Raw genomic sequence first — 12,168 nt, forward strand, 5'->3', positions numbered from 1 at the left:
ACCCACCCCCACCCCACCACCTACCCTTTACACACACACACACACACACACACACACACACACACTCACACTGAGGAAGAGGACATGTGACATTCTGTCTGTCTGAGAAGCTAGCTATTTCCTTATTAGCATTGCAGCAGAAGAAAGCTAAGATAACACATAAAGTGGAGCCTCCAGAGATGCTGTAAGACAAATGACATATACTGCCTTCCCGTTGGGCCCTGCAAAATGAACTGCATAGACATTGGAGAGGAAGACTACAGGCTTTTTCATCCTGTAGACGTGTGGCTGCCGAAGCTGAAAGGAGTTCAACACCCCCCCGTCTTGCTTTATCTTTGTCTCTCTCTGCCCCTTTGGCCTCCAAAACCAATATGCTTCCCACCACAGCCCCTTAATGGGTTGATCAATGCTGACAAATAGGCAGCTCATGCTGTCTTGCCTGGGAACTCACAGCTTTGTGCCTGTGTGCTGCTGCACTTAGAGAAGCCATCTCTATCTCTCCTCATCTCTCCCCTTTTCTGTCTTTCTCTTTCTTTCACTCACTTTTTTTCTCTCCATATTTTCCCCCTCCTTCATGCTCTACTTCCTTTATGTCTATACATTCATTTTTTTTTTTTGTTCTAATCTCCAGGGGCAAATCTATATTTTTCATTCTGTTATGATGAATAAAAGTCAGCTGAAGTCACGGTGGGGTGGAGAACCAACAGTGTGGAAGAGAGAAACTTGCTTACATTTTCCAGTAAAAGAGTGTGTGTCTGTGTGTACATGCATTCAAGTCCATCTGTCTTTGGCTGGTGTGTCTGATTGATAATAGTGCAGTGGAGAGGAAGAGATACAAGGACACCGCTGGCCTTTGACCGCGTTTGACCAAGCTTTGTGAATACCACTGCTCACAAAGCAAGCAAGGAGATATGCTATCTACCAGACACTCTAAATACAGAAAAATGTTCTCTCAGAACCATGACAAAAGTGGGAGCATTTATACTCTTCCTGCGCCATTGAATCACTTTGACTGCAACTCTTACACTTCTACCATTATTCAGTGTGAAGATGGACTATTTACCGATCCAAAGTTGAATCAGATGAATAAATTACACTTGTGAGAAAGTTCTAATCCCTACATTTAAAACATTTATCTAAGTTGTTACCTTCTATTTAGTCTCCTGAACCTGTCTGGAAAAGTGTGCCTGTGATTAACCATCCAACCTTAGGATTCTTGTTCTTTATATCTCAATTTTAAGGACATGCTAATCAGCAACTTAACATACAGTGTATGCTGTAATAATTGTGCACCAGACAGAACTATCACCAGAGGCACACAGATAAGTCTTCTCAGTAGATATTTGGTAATGTGAGCACTGGGCTGAACCCACAAAAAGGCCTTTAAGTGCTGCTTGAGCTGTAAATGTCAAGTCACTCAGAAAAAGCGGCAAGCTAAGGGAATATAATATAAAATGAAAGACGTTTCCAACCAATGGTTTCACAAGACTGCAATGAAAAAATTAACTACACATTCATAAAGATCAGCTGAAGAATTATATCATGTGCACATGACGAACAATGAAGGCATATCCGGCCGCACCTGCTTTTTGATGTTCAGTGAGTGTCCACGCTCGATAGTCATGCTGGGTGAAGTGAGATATTAATAGGAGGGTGTGGTGATGAATCATTACCTTCTCAGCCAGTCACATTACTCGTCTGCTAACTTTTAACAGCTGTGCCAATCACAGCAGCACATGAGGGATATGGTTCAGCAAATTAAGAGAAGAGTCTAGACCAGTTTGTCTGAATAGAAAAATATTCCTGTCCAGTAGGTGCAGAGCGGCACCAAAGGCAGATGATGAACCTTTCTAAGAGTTTATGTTGGGTTTATGTTTGTACAGATACTGAATTACTGGTCACCAATTTTGCTATAGTCATAATGCATGCTTTTATTGTGAAAGAGACACGCCATCCATTTTCTAACTATGTATGCAGTGTAACTCTGCAGTACAGTTAAATATATATGGCAAAAGTAGAAAATAAAGAGAGTGTCACATTTTCTTTGCTTGTAGTTTGTTCTATTTAGGAAATTAATAAAGTTAGACTCAGTTAGTTTTGGCTGCATCGAACAACACAACACAATAACAAAGCTACTACTGCCAAAACTCTGATTGAGCATTACTCTGTTTGAGCCCTGTATAAACTGACAATTCTCCCACATAATCCTGTTTACATGACTTCCCCTGGAGAATTGTAGGAGTGTTTTGTTTTTTTTTTTTCCTAAAACAAATCACTTGTTTCCCCAATCACTGCTATCAAATTTAACCGAAACAATTACACCCATGTTTCTGCTTTACCACATCACGTTGTTCACCACAGCAACAGATCAAGCTCTATTGCAATTTAAATTTTTAAATGCAATGCTGCTTTCAGATGACCTGTTGAAATGAAGATATTGCTACATGCAGCCTTAGCCTTACTGTAGCCCAGTGATCTTTGAGGAGGATGGAGTTCTGGAGGGAGGATTTGTGGGACTCTGTGATCATGAGGGATTTCTGTGAAGAGAGTGAACTTTCAAGTCTTAAAATTTTTCATGATACCTAAACAGCGAAATATTAACAAAAAAAAAAAAAAAAAAAGAAAAACTGATACTGGTTGATTATTTTCTCTTTGCTGTTATTTCATCTCAATTCCTTTTATTTCATCCCACACATCAGATACCATTTAGTTTTCAAGTCATCAGGTACCATTCTCTTGATAAGCCATCCATTGTTTGATGTCTCTCATTATCATTCTGCCGTTTCGCCGTCAGTGAATTCACTGGAGCTGTTGATGCCATTTACAGTCTTTTAAGCACAATTAAAGAGGTTTAATGCCGACTGACTTTTCTCAAAGAGCCAGCAAAGAGCCGGTGGCACTGGCTGGGACAGGGGAACTTCATTCCAAAAGGAGAGATAATGACACTAAGACCCTGACCTTTGATCATTGCAAAACCACAATAAGTGCCCTGACCTCTGTCATTATCATCAGTGTCTGTGGAGATTTAGGGAATTAAGAATATTCAACTGTTTCATTGAATGGAATTGGCATTTTTGTCAATACTCACTTGACCTGAAAGAGTGAGTGCTGAGAGAGTGTCTTATATTTTGGTATTTGGGTAGTTTGTTTTTTTTTTTCTTCAGTCTATCTCATATTAGCCCTAATGAAAGGAAAATAGTAAATGCAAACAGGATATAATTCCTTTTTACATTCAGGATCTATTCAGTTAATGCCATCTCTATCAGAAAAACAGCATTTTGAAATACAATTATCTCACTGTAGGCCTTTCTCACTGGCAAGCAACCTCCCAGATCCTGCACAGCCTGTACTGTACCAGCCCAAATTACTGCTCCCATCACACATCGCTCACATGTCAGGACATCCTGCCCCTCATTTCTGTGTGGAAGAGAAACAGGGCCAGCGCAGCGGGAATGAGTCTATCCCTCAAATTGGTGTGCGAGTTCGCGGCAGCTTCCCTGTGAGGCCAGCGAGTCAGGAGAGGTTGAGCCTGCCGTGTGTGTTGGAGGAGATGGGTTAGAGCTGGGGTGATCACACACTGCCTGTCTCCCTCGAAAACACATGAAGGAGGGCTGTGTCTGCCTTACTGCGAAGAAGAGAGAGAAGGGGTGCTGACAGCTCAGCAGAGGGTGGCTGGCGGTGAAATGCAGCCTATTTTTAGCTCTGAGCCCGGGCTCCTATTTAAAGATGAGGTACTTGGGGTCGGTTTGGAAAGGAGAGGGGGCAACAGCAAAAAAAAAAAAAAAAAAAAAAAAAATTTTGCTTGTATCCAGCGAGCACAGTATTCCCTAGTGTGATGCTGCACCGTCACAGGGGATCATGTCTGTGTTTGTGTTTTGTCTTTGCAATTTCTGTCCCATCTTCCATAATTACCTGGCAATTGATTCCACCCCCAGGGTAGAGTTTTGGACTTTAATTTATCTCTATGAATCCAGTATTGGCTCTTTGGTCCTCAGAGATGGCCAGCTGAACACCTGAACCAATCTATACCACTGTGCCCTGCTTGGTTCAGTCCAACCCAATCTAGTCTTGGGAACTGTAGCCCAGTCTAAATTCATAACAGCCCTGTTCTCCCTTCCTATTTTTATTTCTACTCCACCGGTGCCCAGCAGGCCTCCTCTTGAGGTGGGACAGAGGCGGACAGACACAGAAAGTGGATGAGAAATCGAGCCATCATGTTATCCTCTGCTCCATAAAGCCTCTGTTCTTCCTGCGACTGTAGATGGATTGCTGTGTAGATCACTGCAACCAATGGCCAGCGCACTATATTACATTTATTGCCCCCTCCCCTTTGCTTCCTACCTCCTTTCCTCCTCTTCCCGTGGATATGGGGTGGATGGAAAGAAGGACAGGGGGAGCTGGGGTAGAGGTGCATCAGGCGGAAGGAGGGGGTGACGATTCGACACAGTGAGACAAGACTAACAAATTAGTCAAAGTGACAGGGAGTTTTATGAGGTCTGCTCTTGTGAGGCGACTGCTGCTTTCTCCTCTCTCTCCCTCTCTCTCTCCCTCTCTTACTCTGGGCCACAGGGACACCATACCAGGGCCGTGTGTGTCTGTGTGTGTGTGTGTGTGTGTGTGTGTGTGTGTAGGTGTGTGGTACATATTTGTGCATTTGAAAAAGAGGGGGAAGTGAAAGAAGTGGTGGAATATGGAATGAGAAAAGAGCAGCAAGCAAATGGTAGAGAAAGAGAAAAGGGAGAAATAATGGCTACAAGAGGCCTAGTGATTAAGAAGGCAGAGATTCAGCTTTGAGTTCTTCTTTTCATTTCATAATGACAGCCACTCTTACACATTTAGGTGTCTTCAGTCTTAACATATTGAGTTTTGTATTGTAGTACTTAATTCACTTTTCATGTAGAGGCTATAATCTCAAGTACCTGGATATTCCATGCGCACCTATGTAATAACTGCTCTTAATTGCATAAAGCATTCATATACCTGGAGCTTTGCAAAGTAATTTCAAAATGTTATGTGTACTGTTTTATCAAAGGAGAGATTATGTGGGTTTCAGGAGAAAGTGCACATGTTGTTGTATGTATATGAGATTTATGAGAAAACAAAACAGTCCCTGTTAATAATAATATACACACTCTGCTGCCAATGCATACACCCAACCACAGAAGGTTAAATGCCCAGACTTGAGCCTTGCACACAAACAAAAAGCCAGAGCAAGAATCGCAACAATAACCCGGTAGATCCCCAGGAGCATCTATCACTCAGCAAGGCCACAGTACAAATGTTTCTGAGCCAGGCCAGGAAAACAGCTAAAGTGTCTCACAGTATAAAGAGGAGTGGGAGAATAATAATAAGTGGAAGGTAATGACACACCATGCATCAGTCAGATTTATGAGTGTATAGCCTGCTCTGCTCCTCTCATATACCTGCCGGCCAGGTCCGCGCTCCATCCCATACACACCACAATGCTGATGAGAGGAGTCAGCGGTGAGCAATCATAGAGCACAGAGCAAAGGGGAGAATGGAGCTGGACTCGCTCTGCTATGGGCAATGACAACATCCAGCAATTGAGCTCTAAAGGCCCAGAGTGCACACACACACACACACACACACACACACACACACTAACACACGCATCAAAATGGCCTGCACAAAGTCACAGAAAAGCATATAACAAACAGGCAGCCAGGAGCACGCCTAGAATATTTTGAATACAGAGCTCAGTATGGGGCACAGGCTCAGTGAGAGGAGCTTATAGATACACAAAGATACAGACTGATTTAATTACCACTGTGCTTAGAAACAGATGGAGGCGTTGCACAGTGTTTAACTGAACTGTTTACGTTCCTGAAAAATGCAGCAGTGCTTCTGTTTTAATTGAGGACTGTTTTTATCAGGCTACATGTTGCCCCACACTTCCAGGTCAGCTTCTGTTCTAAAAGTGCACTGTTCTGCAGCAGGGAGAACAAGAACGCTGCAGTATAAACAAAGCTAATTTCAAAATATTTGTTACCAACACATTTGTTTTACGATGAAAACTCCTCGGGGTTCATTTAGTCCATCATATTGCTTATACAAAGTTTGTCTTGGGTCATATTCGCATGTTTGGGGCTCTGTTTTTGGGTTATAAATTTGGAGACTACATATGGTGAGTAGACTTTCCAGGATAGATAAAGTTTGCCTTTGTTTGAAGTTCTCACCATTTAGACCAAGGTCAGTGGGAGGGTGAGTTATTTTAATCTTTAATAATATTTTAAATCACTAATGTAATTTGTTAATTAGATTCAGGTTTTCTGGTCAGGATGTATTTTCTTTTAATTTTCACCAATAAAAAAGGCACATTATGAAGAAAATGAACTAACATTGTAATTTTAGTAATTTTTTTTCACATTAACATCAACACACAGACACTCATAGGCTGCAGATAATGTAATTATGTGGTGTACATGCATACACAAATTATGGACACAAAAAAACATCAAAAAACACCAATTGACAGTATGACCTCACAAACACATGCACCCACACACGCACTTTTAGCAACACATATAATGGTGCAGTTTACAGTTACATCCAAAAAAACACACAAACACACGCACTGTAATGAAGCCACCTGGCAGTACGTTAGGGAACCTGTGTGTCACATCACCTCAGATCAAACCTATATGAACATAACGTAATTCTCAGTAAGATCCCAGCCAGAACCGACTTACAGTAAGTGTACAGACATCACACGTGTGTCAGACGCACCTTGTGTAGGTAGTGTTGGGTTAATGATGTACACATGTTCCTGTGTTTACCTGAGACAGGATGTCTTCACACTGATAGCTCTCTCTTTTATAGCAGATGCATGTGCAAATTGCCTCAAAATAGCAGAAGCAGGTGGTATTCAAGTCAAACAGGTGCCATAAATTGAGGTTAGGTCTTAGTAAAGTGTTGGGCCACCATGAGTTGCGGGGTTGATTCTAGATGTCTGTGAACTCCACTGGAGGGATGAACACCATTCTCCCAAAAGATAATCCCTCATTTGATGTTTTGATGATGGTGGTGGAGAGCGCTGTTTGACATGTCGGTCCAAAATCTCACATACGTGTTTAATAGGGTTGAAATGTGGTGACTCTGAAGGCCATAGCATATGATTCATATCATTTTCATACTCATCAAACCATTCAGTGACCCCTGGTGCCCTATGGACGGGGACATTGTCATCCTGTTTCTCCACTCATTTTTCAGGTTTTTCCTTTAATTTGACACCTGTCTGTGCCTCCCCCATTTTTCACAGACATGTGACATAAGGTATGTGAAAACAGTCAGTCTTTTCTTTTGGTGAGTGCAAGAGGTAACAATATGATATATGGCACACTGCCTTCAAAACTAAAATATCTATCTTTGTCTTCCTTTTTTTTTTTGAAATAATAGTTTTTCGTTTGACACTGATTTCCACTGACAGTAAATACGATAAGGTTATTTTGGAGAAAATGTTTGTCTTGTCTGTTTGTTTTTTCTTTTTTACCACTGATTCAGTCCTACTTTTTGATATTTTATATTTTATAACATGACACATTTAGGTATTGATTGTATTAGGCTTAAGGCAAAGTCTCAGGCAGCTGTTGGTAATATGAGACACAGTGTACACGCGTCATGCTCATGACTACACATGCAAAGGAACAATAGATTTATAAACCTGCCAACATGTGCACAAACACACACTCACTGGCTGCTGATATAGTGACAGAAGGCACAACCATGAAGATGCTCTTGAAACACAGTTAAATGGTCTCATAAATACACACAGCAGAACAAACACAGAAATGAAATAATAATAATGGAACAGAAGATGTATTGTTGTAATGAGCAATAGAAGAGTGTTATTACACACACAAATACATACATGTGCATAACCAAGCTCATGGAGACATAATACATGCTTGCTCACTTGCAAAAAAATACATACATTCCATGCGCACACACACACACACACACACACTCTCTCACACACACACACACACACACTCTCCCATTCTGAGATGCCTTTAGACACATAGTAGCTGACACACACACAAAAGCAGACAGCCCTGCAAGTGTGTTCCAAGACGCCGTTAGCACAGAAGGCTGTTTGCGAAAATGATCACATCAATCGAAGTGATAGATAAAAGACTGGGAGCAATTGATAAAGTGCCACAATTATTTGGAAGATGAATGGCTGAATTTGCTTTTGAAATTGGACTGGATCTCAGTGCAATGGAACAGAACTCATCATCATCAATGAGCCTGCCGTTAGATTGCTTTCTGTCACAACCCAATATCAGCCCGGACAATTGGATCCATCTGCCAAATGGGATCAAATAGACCTACTCACACAACATCAGAGGTGATGTATAGTGACCATGTGTAAAACATATTACATTGCAAATGCACAATACATCATTGTGTATGTTGTTGTGTGTGCTGTTGGCTGTTGGCCATCACAGCATATGAGTATGCTCAATAGAAATGATTTGAGATACATTAAGGGAACACAAGTAGGACATGGAGGGAAATGATGGCACTAGCAATGCAAGGTGGGGAGAAAAAAACACAACCACAAATTAACCCATCAATTCATATAATGTGTATGAGATGATTGTAAAGACAAGGTATAGTGTGAATAGCTTGAGATAGATGTGCAGTTAAAGGTAAGAGGAATCATTTTCTCATATCTTCCAACAACATCCTGCTTCCAGGATATTTTTCTCTTATTATTATTATTTAAAAGAATATTTGCAAAGTTGCAACTCATAAAACTTGCACTATCGTATCACATAATTTATTTAAGCCCATAATTCCTTTGGCTTTTGCAGTTATACGCCTCATAATGATGCATTGGTTAACACGGTCTGAATGTTTGAACCACATAAAAATGGTAATAGATTAAACCAGGGGAGTGTGTAGAGCTGCAGCGCGTGTGTGTGTGTAAGTGAGCGACAGACTGTGTGTTTGCATGCGTGTGTGTGAGCAGACCTATCACTAAAGAAGTATTACTGCAGCTTACGCAGGCCTTAGAATACAGAAGCGAGCATCAGAATGCACTGTATCTTCCCTGCAAACGCATGCACAGAGCAACAGAAGAGGGACAAACGCAGCAGGGGGTTGGAGGGAAACACACTAAGTAATGCATTGTGCTGGGAGGGAGGTGACAGGGGTCTGACGATACAGAGGAAGCGAGTAAATGGGCCGCTATTAAGGGAGAGGAAGGCTGAATGATGGCCACAGATCTGCCCAGAGAAAACATCTTTGCACCTAAAATTAGTTATTTACCTTTTCTGTCTCCTACTACATCTAATTCACATGCAATATAAATCACACACGCACCCCTCTGCCTCAACCTGTAAATCTGTCAGTGGGTATGACACTGTGGTTCTGTCTTATTTGCTGGATTGTTTGCAATATGTTTGTTATGTGCTGTGGCATCTTCAGTATCTTCTCTGCTCTCTGTTCCTATACTGTATATCCTTTTGTTTCAGTAGTTTTTTTTATTCTGTTCTAGTCTAACGTCTGGTGTAGCTATAAGGACCATCTCCGTCTAAAGCAGTAACAGGAAAAAGTTAACTGAAATGCAATTAAACTTTTCCAAGCACAGACACACACTCATACACACGCCTACACTGATCCCCATTCTACAGACATTTGCAATAAAATGAGCGACTTGCTGCTGTTCTGTGAGGGAGTAAGTCTACACTGCATCCTGATATACCCTTCACCATCACATCCTGTCTTTTTTTTTTTTAAACTCTCATTGTCTCTGCCACCCTATGCATGCGTGTGCACATGCACTCAGAGCCTCACACACACATACACACATTGTTCCTGTGTGGTCAGTGTCTGGGGGAGCTCTGCAGGGACCTGTGCTGTCAGAGAGCAGACCACAGAGCGTCCCTGGTCCCTGCTCCACCTGCTGTGACAGCTAATTAGGCCTGACCACAAAGGCTGGCCTGTCTGGGTGCCGGAGTGGGTGTCGTGGCATGGCATGACAGGGCATGGCATGGGATGGCATGGGGAATAGTGTGGCCAGCTGAGAAGGTGCCCTGCCATGTTGTCCGGGGACACACTTAACCCGGGAACACCCACGACCACAGTGGTGTGTTCTTGTCTTCGTTAGGCTCCCCTTCAGTCATTAATTACGCTCACGCACTTCTATTAGTCCTCCATTTAGGCTAATCAACAAGCGGGGCCCTCCGCTGACATCATTAGCTCTCATAACAAGCAGCGGTATTTGGGGAGGGGCCCTTCGGAGCCGTTTGTGAACATTAACCCTTCCTCGGCAGTAATGAGCCATCCTTATCTTGTGCTGCACCTCAGGGCCTTTTGTCCTGCTCCTGTTGTCCGACACCCCCCAGCCTGTTCTTCCTGTGCCGCTGTCATTAGGAGACAGCGGCAGCTAGCGCCAAAGCTGTGGTCGCTCCAGGCAGACAAGGACGCTTAAATAGCATGGCAGGAAGTTAACACTGCAAGGGGGGCAATGTATTTTTGGGAGGGTTGGGGATCAAAGGCGCTGAGGAAATGGGATGAGACAGGGCAGCCTAAGCCCTTTGGGTGTGTGTGTTTCTGTGAGTGTGTGTGACTCATATTAGATATGAGGAAGGGAAGGAAACACAGGTTGGAGATGGTGACAGGGAGCTCAGCCGTTTGCCTGGACCAGCAGGGAGTGCGGGAAGGGAGAGCGGCCCCCTGAGTGACTGCACAACCTCCTGGGGTTTGAGCTGCTGTTTGGACATAAAATTAAAAACACAAACACACGCGTAAACACACAGAATGTGCAAAAGATGTGCCAGTTGTCCTAAAGGAATAAAACATGCCTAACTTAAAAGTGTGTGGTATCACTTTTTCATTATCACACTCACACCCATACATGGGCACACACATAAAAAAAACACACACCTAGACTTCACTTCCACATGAAACATTTGCTTTAGTGTTATCAAGCAGAAGTCACATATGCTGGTACTAGTCACCCTGCATGTGCGTTAGCTGACATGTGTGTGTGTATTTGAGTGTAATTAATGCCACCTTCCTCACAGATGCGCATGTTTATAACATTATGTGACTTCTGCCTCATAAGTAAGGCAAGAGTCACAAATGGGTGCATGTGTGCATCTATGTGGAACATTGAAGAAACCACAATTCAGCCAAGCTGTGTGCTATTCACAGTTCACCTTCCATACTCAAACACTGGTCAAAATTGATTTAACTCCAAGCTAATGTCTTATGTGTCTCTTTAGCTTGCTGCAGCTGCATCTTGTCTAACACTCTGTTCACACTTATAGATACATAGCAGTTGGTAGTATGTGGCCTCTCCTGAATGTGTAGTTCTGAGGGTGTGTTTTGTTCAACACGTAATTTACATACACCGCTCTGTCTGGACAGTTGTTATCTGCTGTTCCTGCTGCTACCAACAACGTTGGTGATTTGTTTCCATGTGTCATTCTTCTTTTTTTATGTCCAGGTAGTTCATTAAAGACATGTTGTAGAGAAATGGGCAGCTGGAGATTGCAACGATCACCTTTTCCTCTTGAGTTCATTCACATAGTGGAGTGGAGTTGTAAAAACCTGTGCTTCTGTTTCCACTGGAATCAAAATGATTGCAATTGGCTTTCAACTGGCTCATATTGCGTCAGAGGATATTTGCATAAAGTTGAGCCTTTCTCAACCTTCCCCTGAAGTATAACCAGGCACTTTTTGAGTCTGTTTCTGAATCCATATGTGAATTCCTTGTTTGCTGTGACTAGTTTGTATGAAAGCCAAGGACATCACTGTTGTGGGTGGCAATTGGGATGTTGTGGTCAAACTTTCCAGATCATCACACACTTTTAAAACCACAGGCAGTCATAACAAGACATTTTCGCGTCATGTGGGCGAGTGGTTGTCCAGACAGAGCCAAATAAAAACACTATTGCACATGCATTATGGGCACGGAAGCCGAAAGCCAGACAAACTTTTCCAGTGTGCTCTATGTGCCTGACGAGCAGCTTTCATTAGAATGAATGAGGCACCATGTTTGAATATCTCATCCATTGTTTAATACATCCATGGTAACTAATCACCCATGGAGTATAGCTGGGAGCAAAGAACTTAGCAATCGTAGCCAGCTTTATGGACCAAAGAACACGTTCAATAATTTACCAGATGAGGGCT

General features: G+C 42.5%; 1 protein-coding gene across 9 annotated transcripts in view; it reads right to left on the reverse strand.

Moving 5' to 3' along the window:
- Nucleotides 1-12,168, reverse strand: part of celf6 (CUGBP Elav-like family member 6) — a 130,922-nt gene that overhangs the window by 45,698 nt on the left and 73,056 nt on the right. Inside the window, exon 1 of one of the 9 annotated variants that reach the window (XM_071490055.1) lies at nt 1,583-1,619. The exons of 7 other annotated variants lie outside the window; for them this stretch is intronic. The gene's annotated coding sequence lies outside the window, so the exon portion shown is untranslated. Of the gene's footprint in view, nt 1-1,582; nt 1,620-12,168 lie in introns of those variants that run through there. One more of the 9 variants, XM_071490056.1, reaches the window with a different exon arrangement.

The sequence above is a fragment of the Trachinotus anak genome, unplaced genomic scaffold (genome assembly GCF_046630095.1).
Source record: "Trachinotus anak isolate AG129_WGS33_773 ecotype Australia unplaced genomic scaffold, CSIRO_AGI_Tana_v1 ptg000011l, whole genome shotgun sequence".
NCBI classification, from domain to species: domain Eukaryota; kingdom Metazoa; phylum Chordata; class Actinopteri; order Carangiformes; family Carangidae; genus Trachinotus; species Trachinotus anak.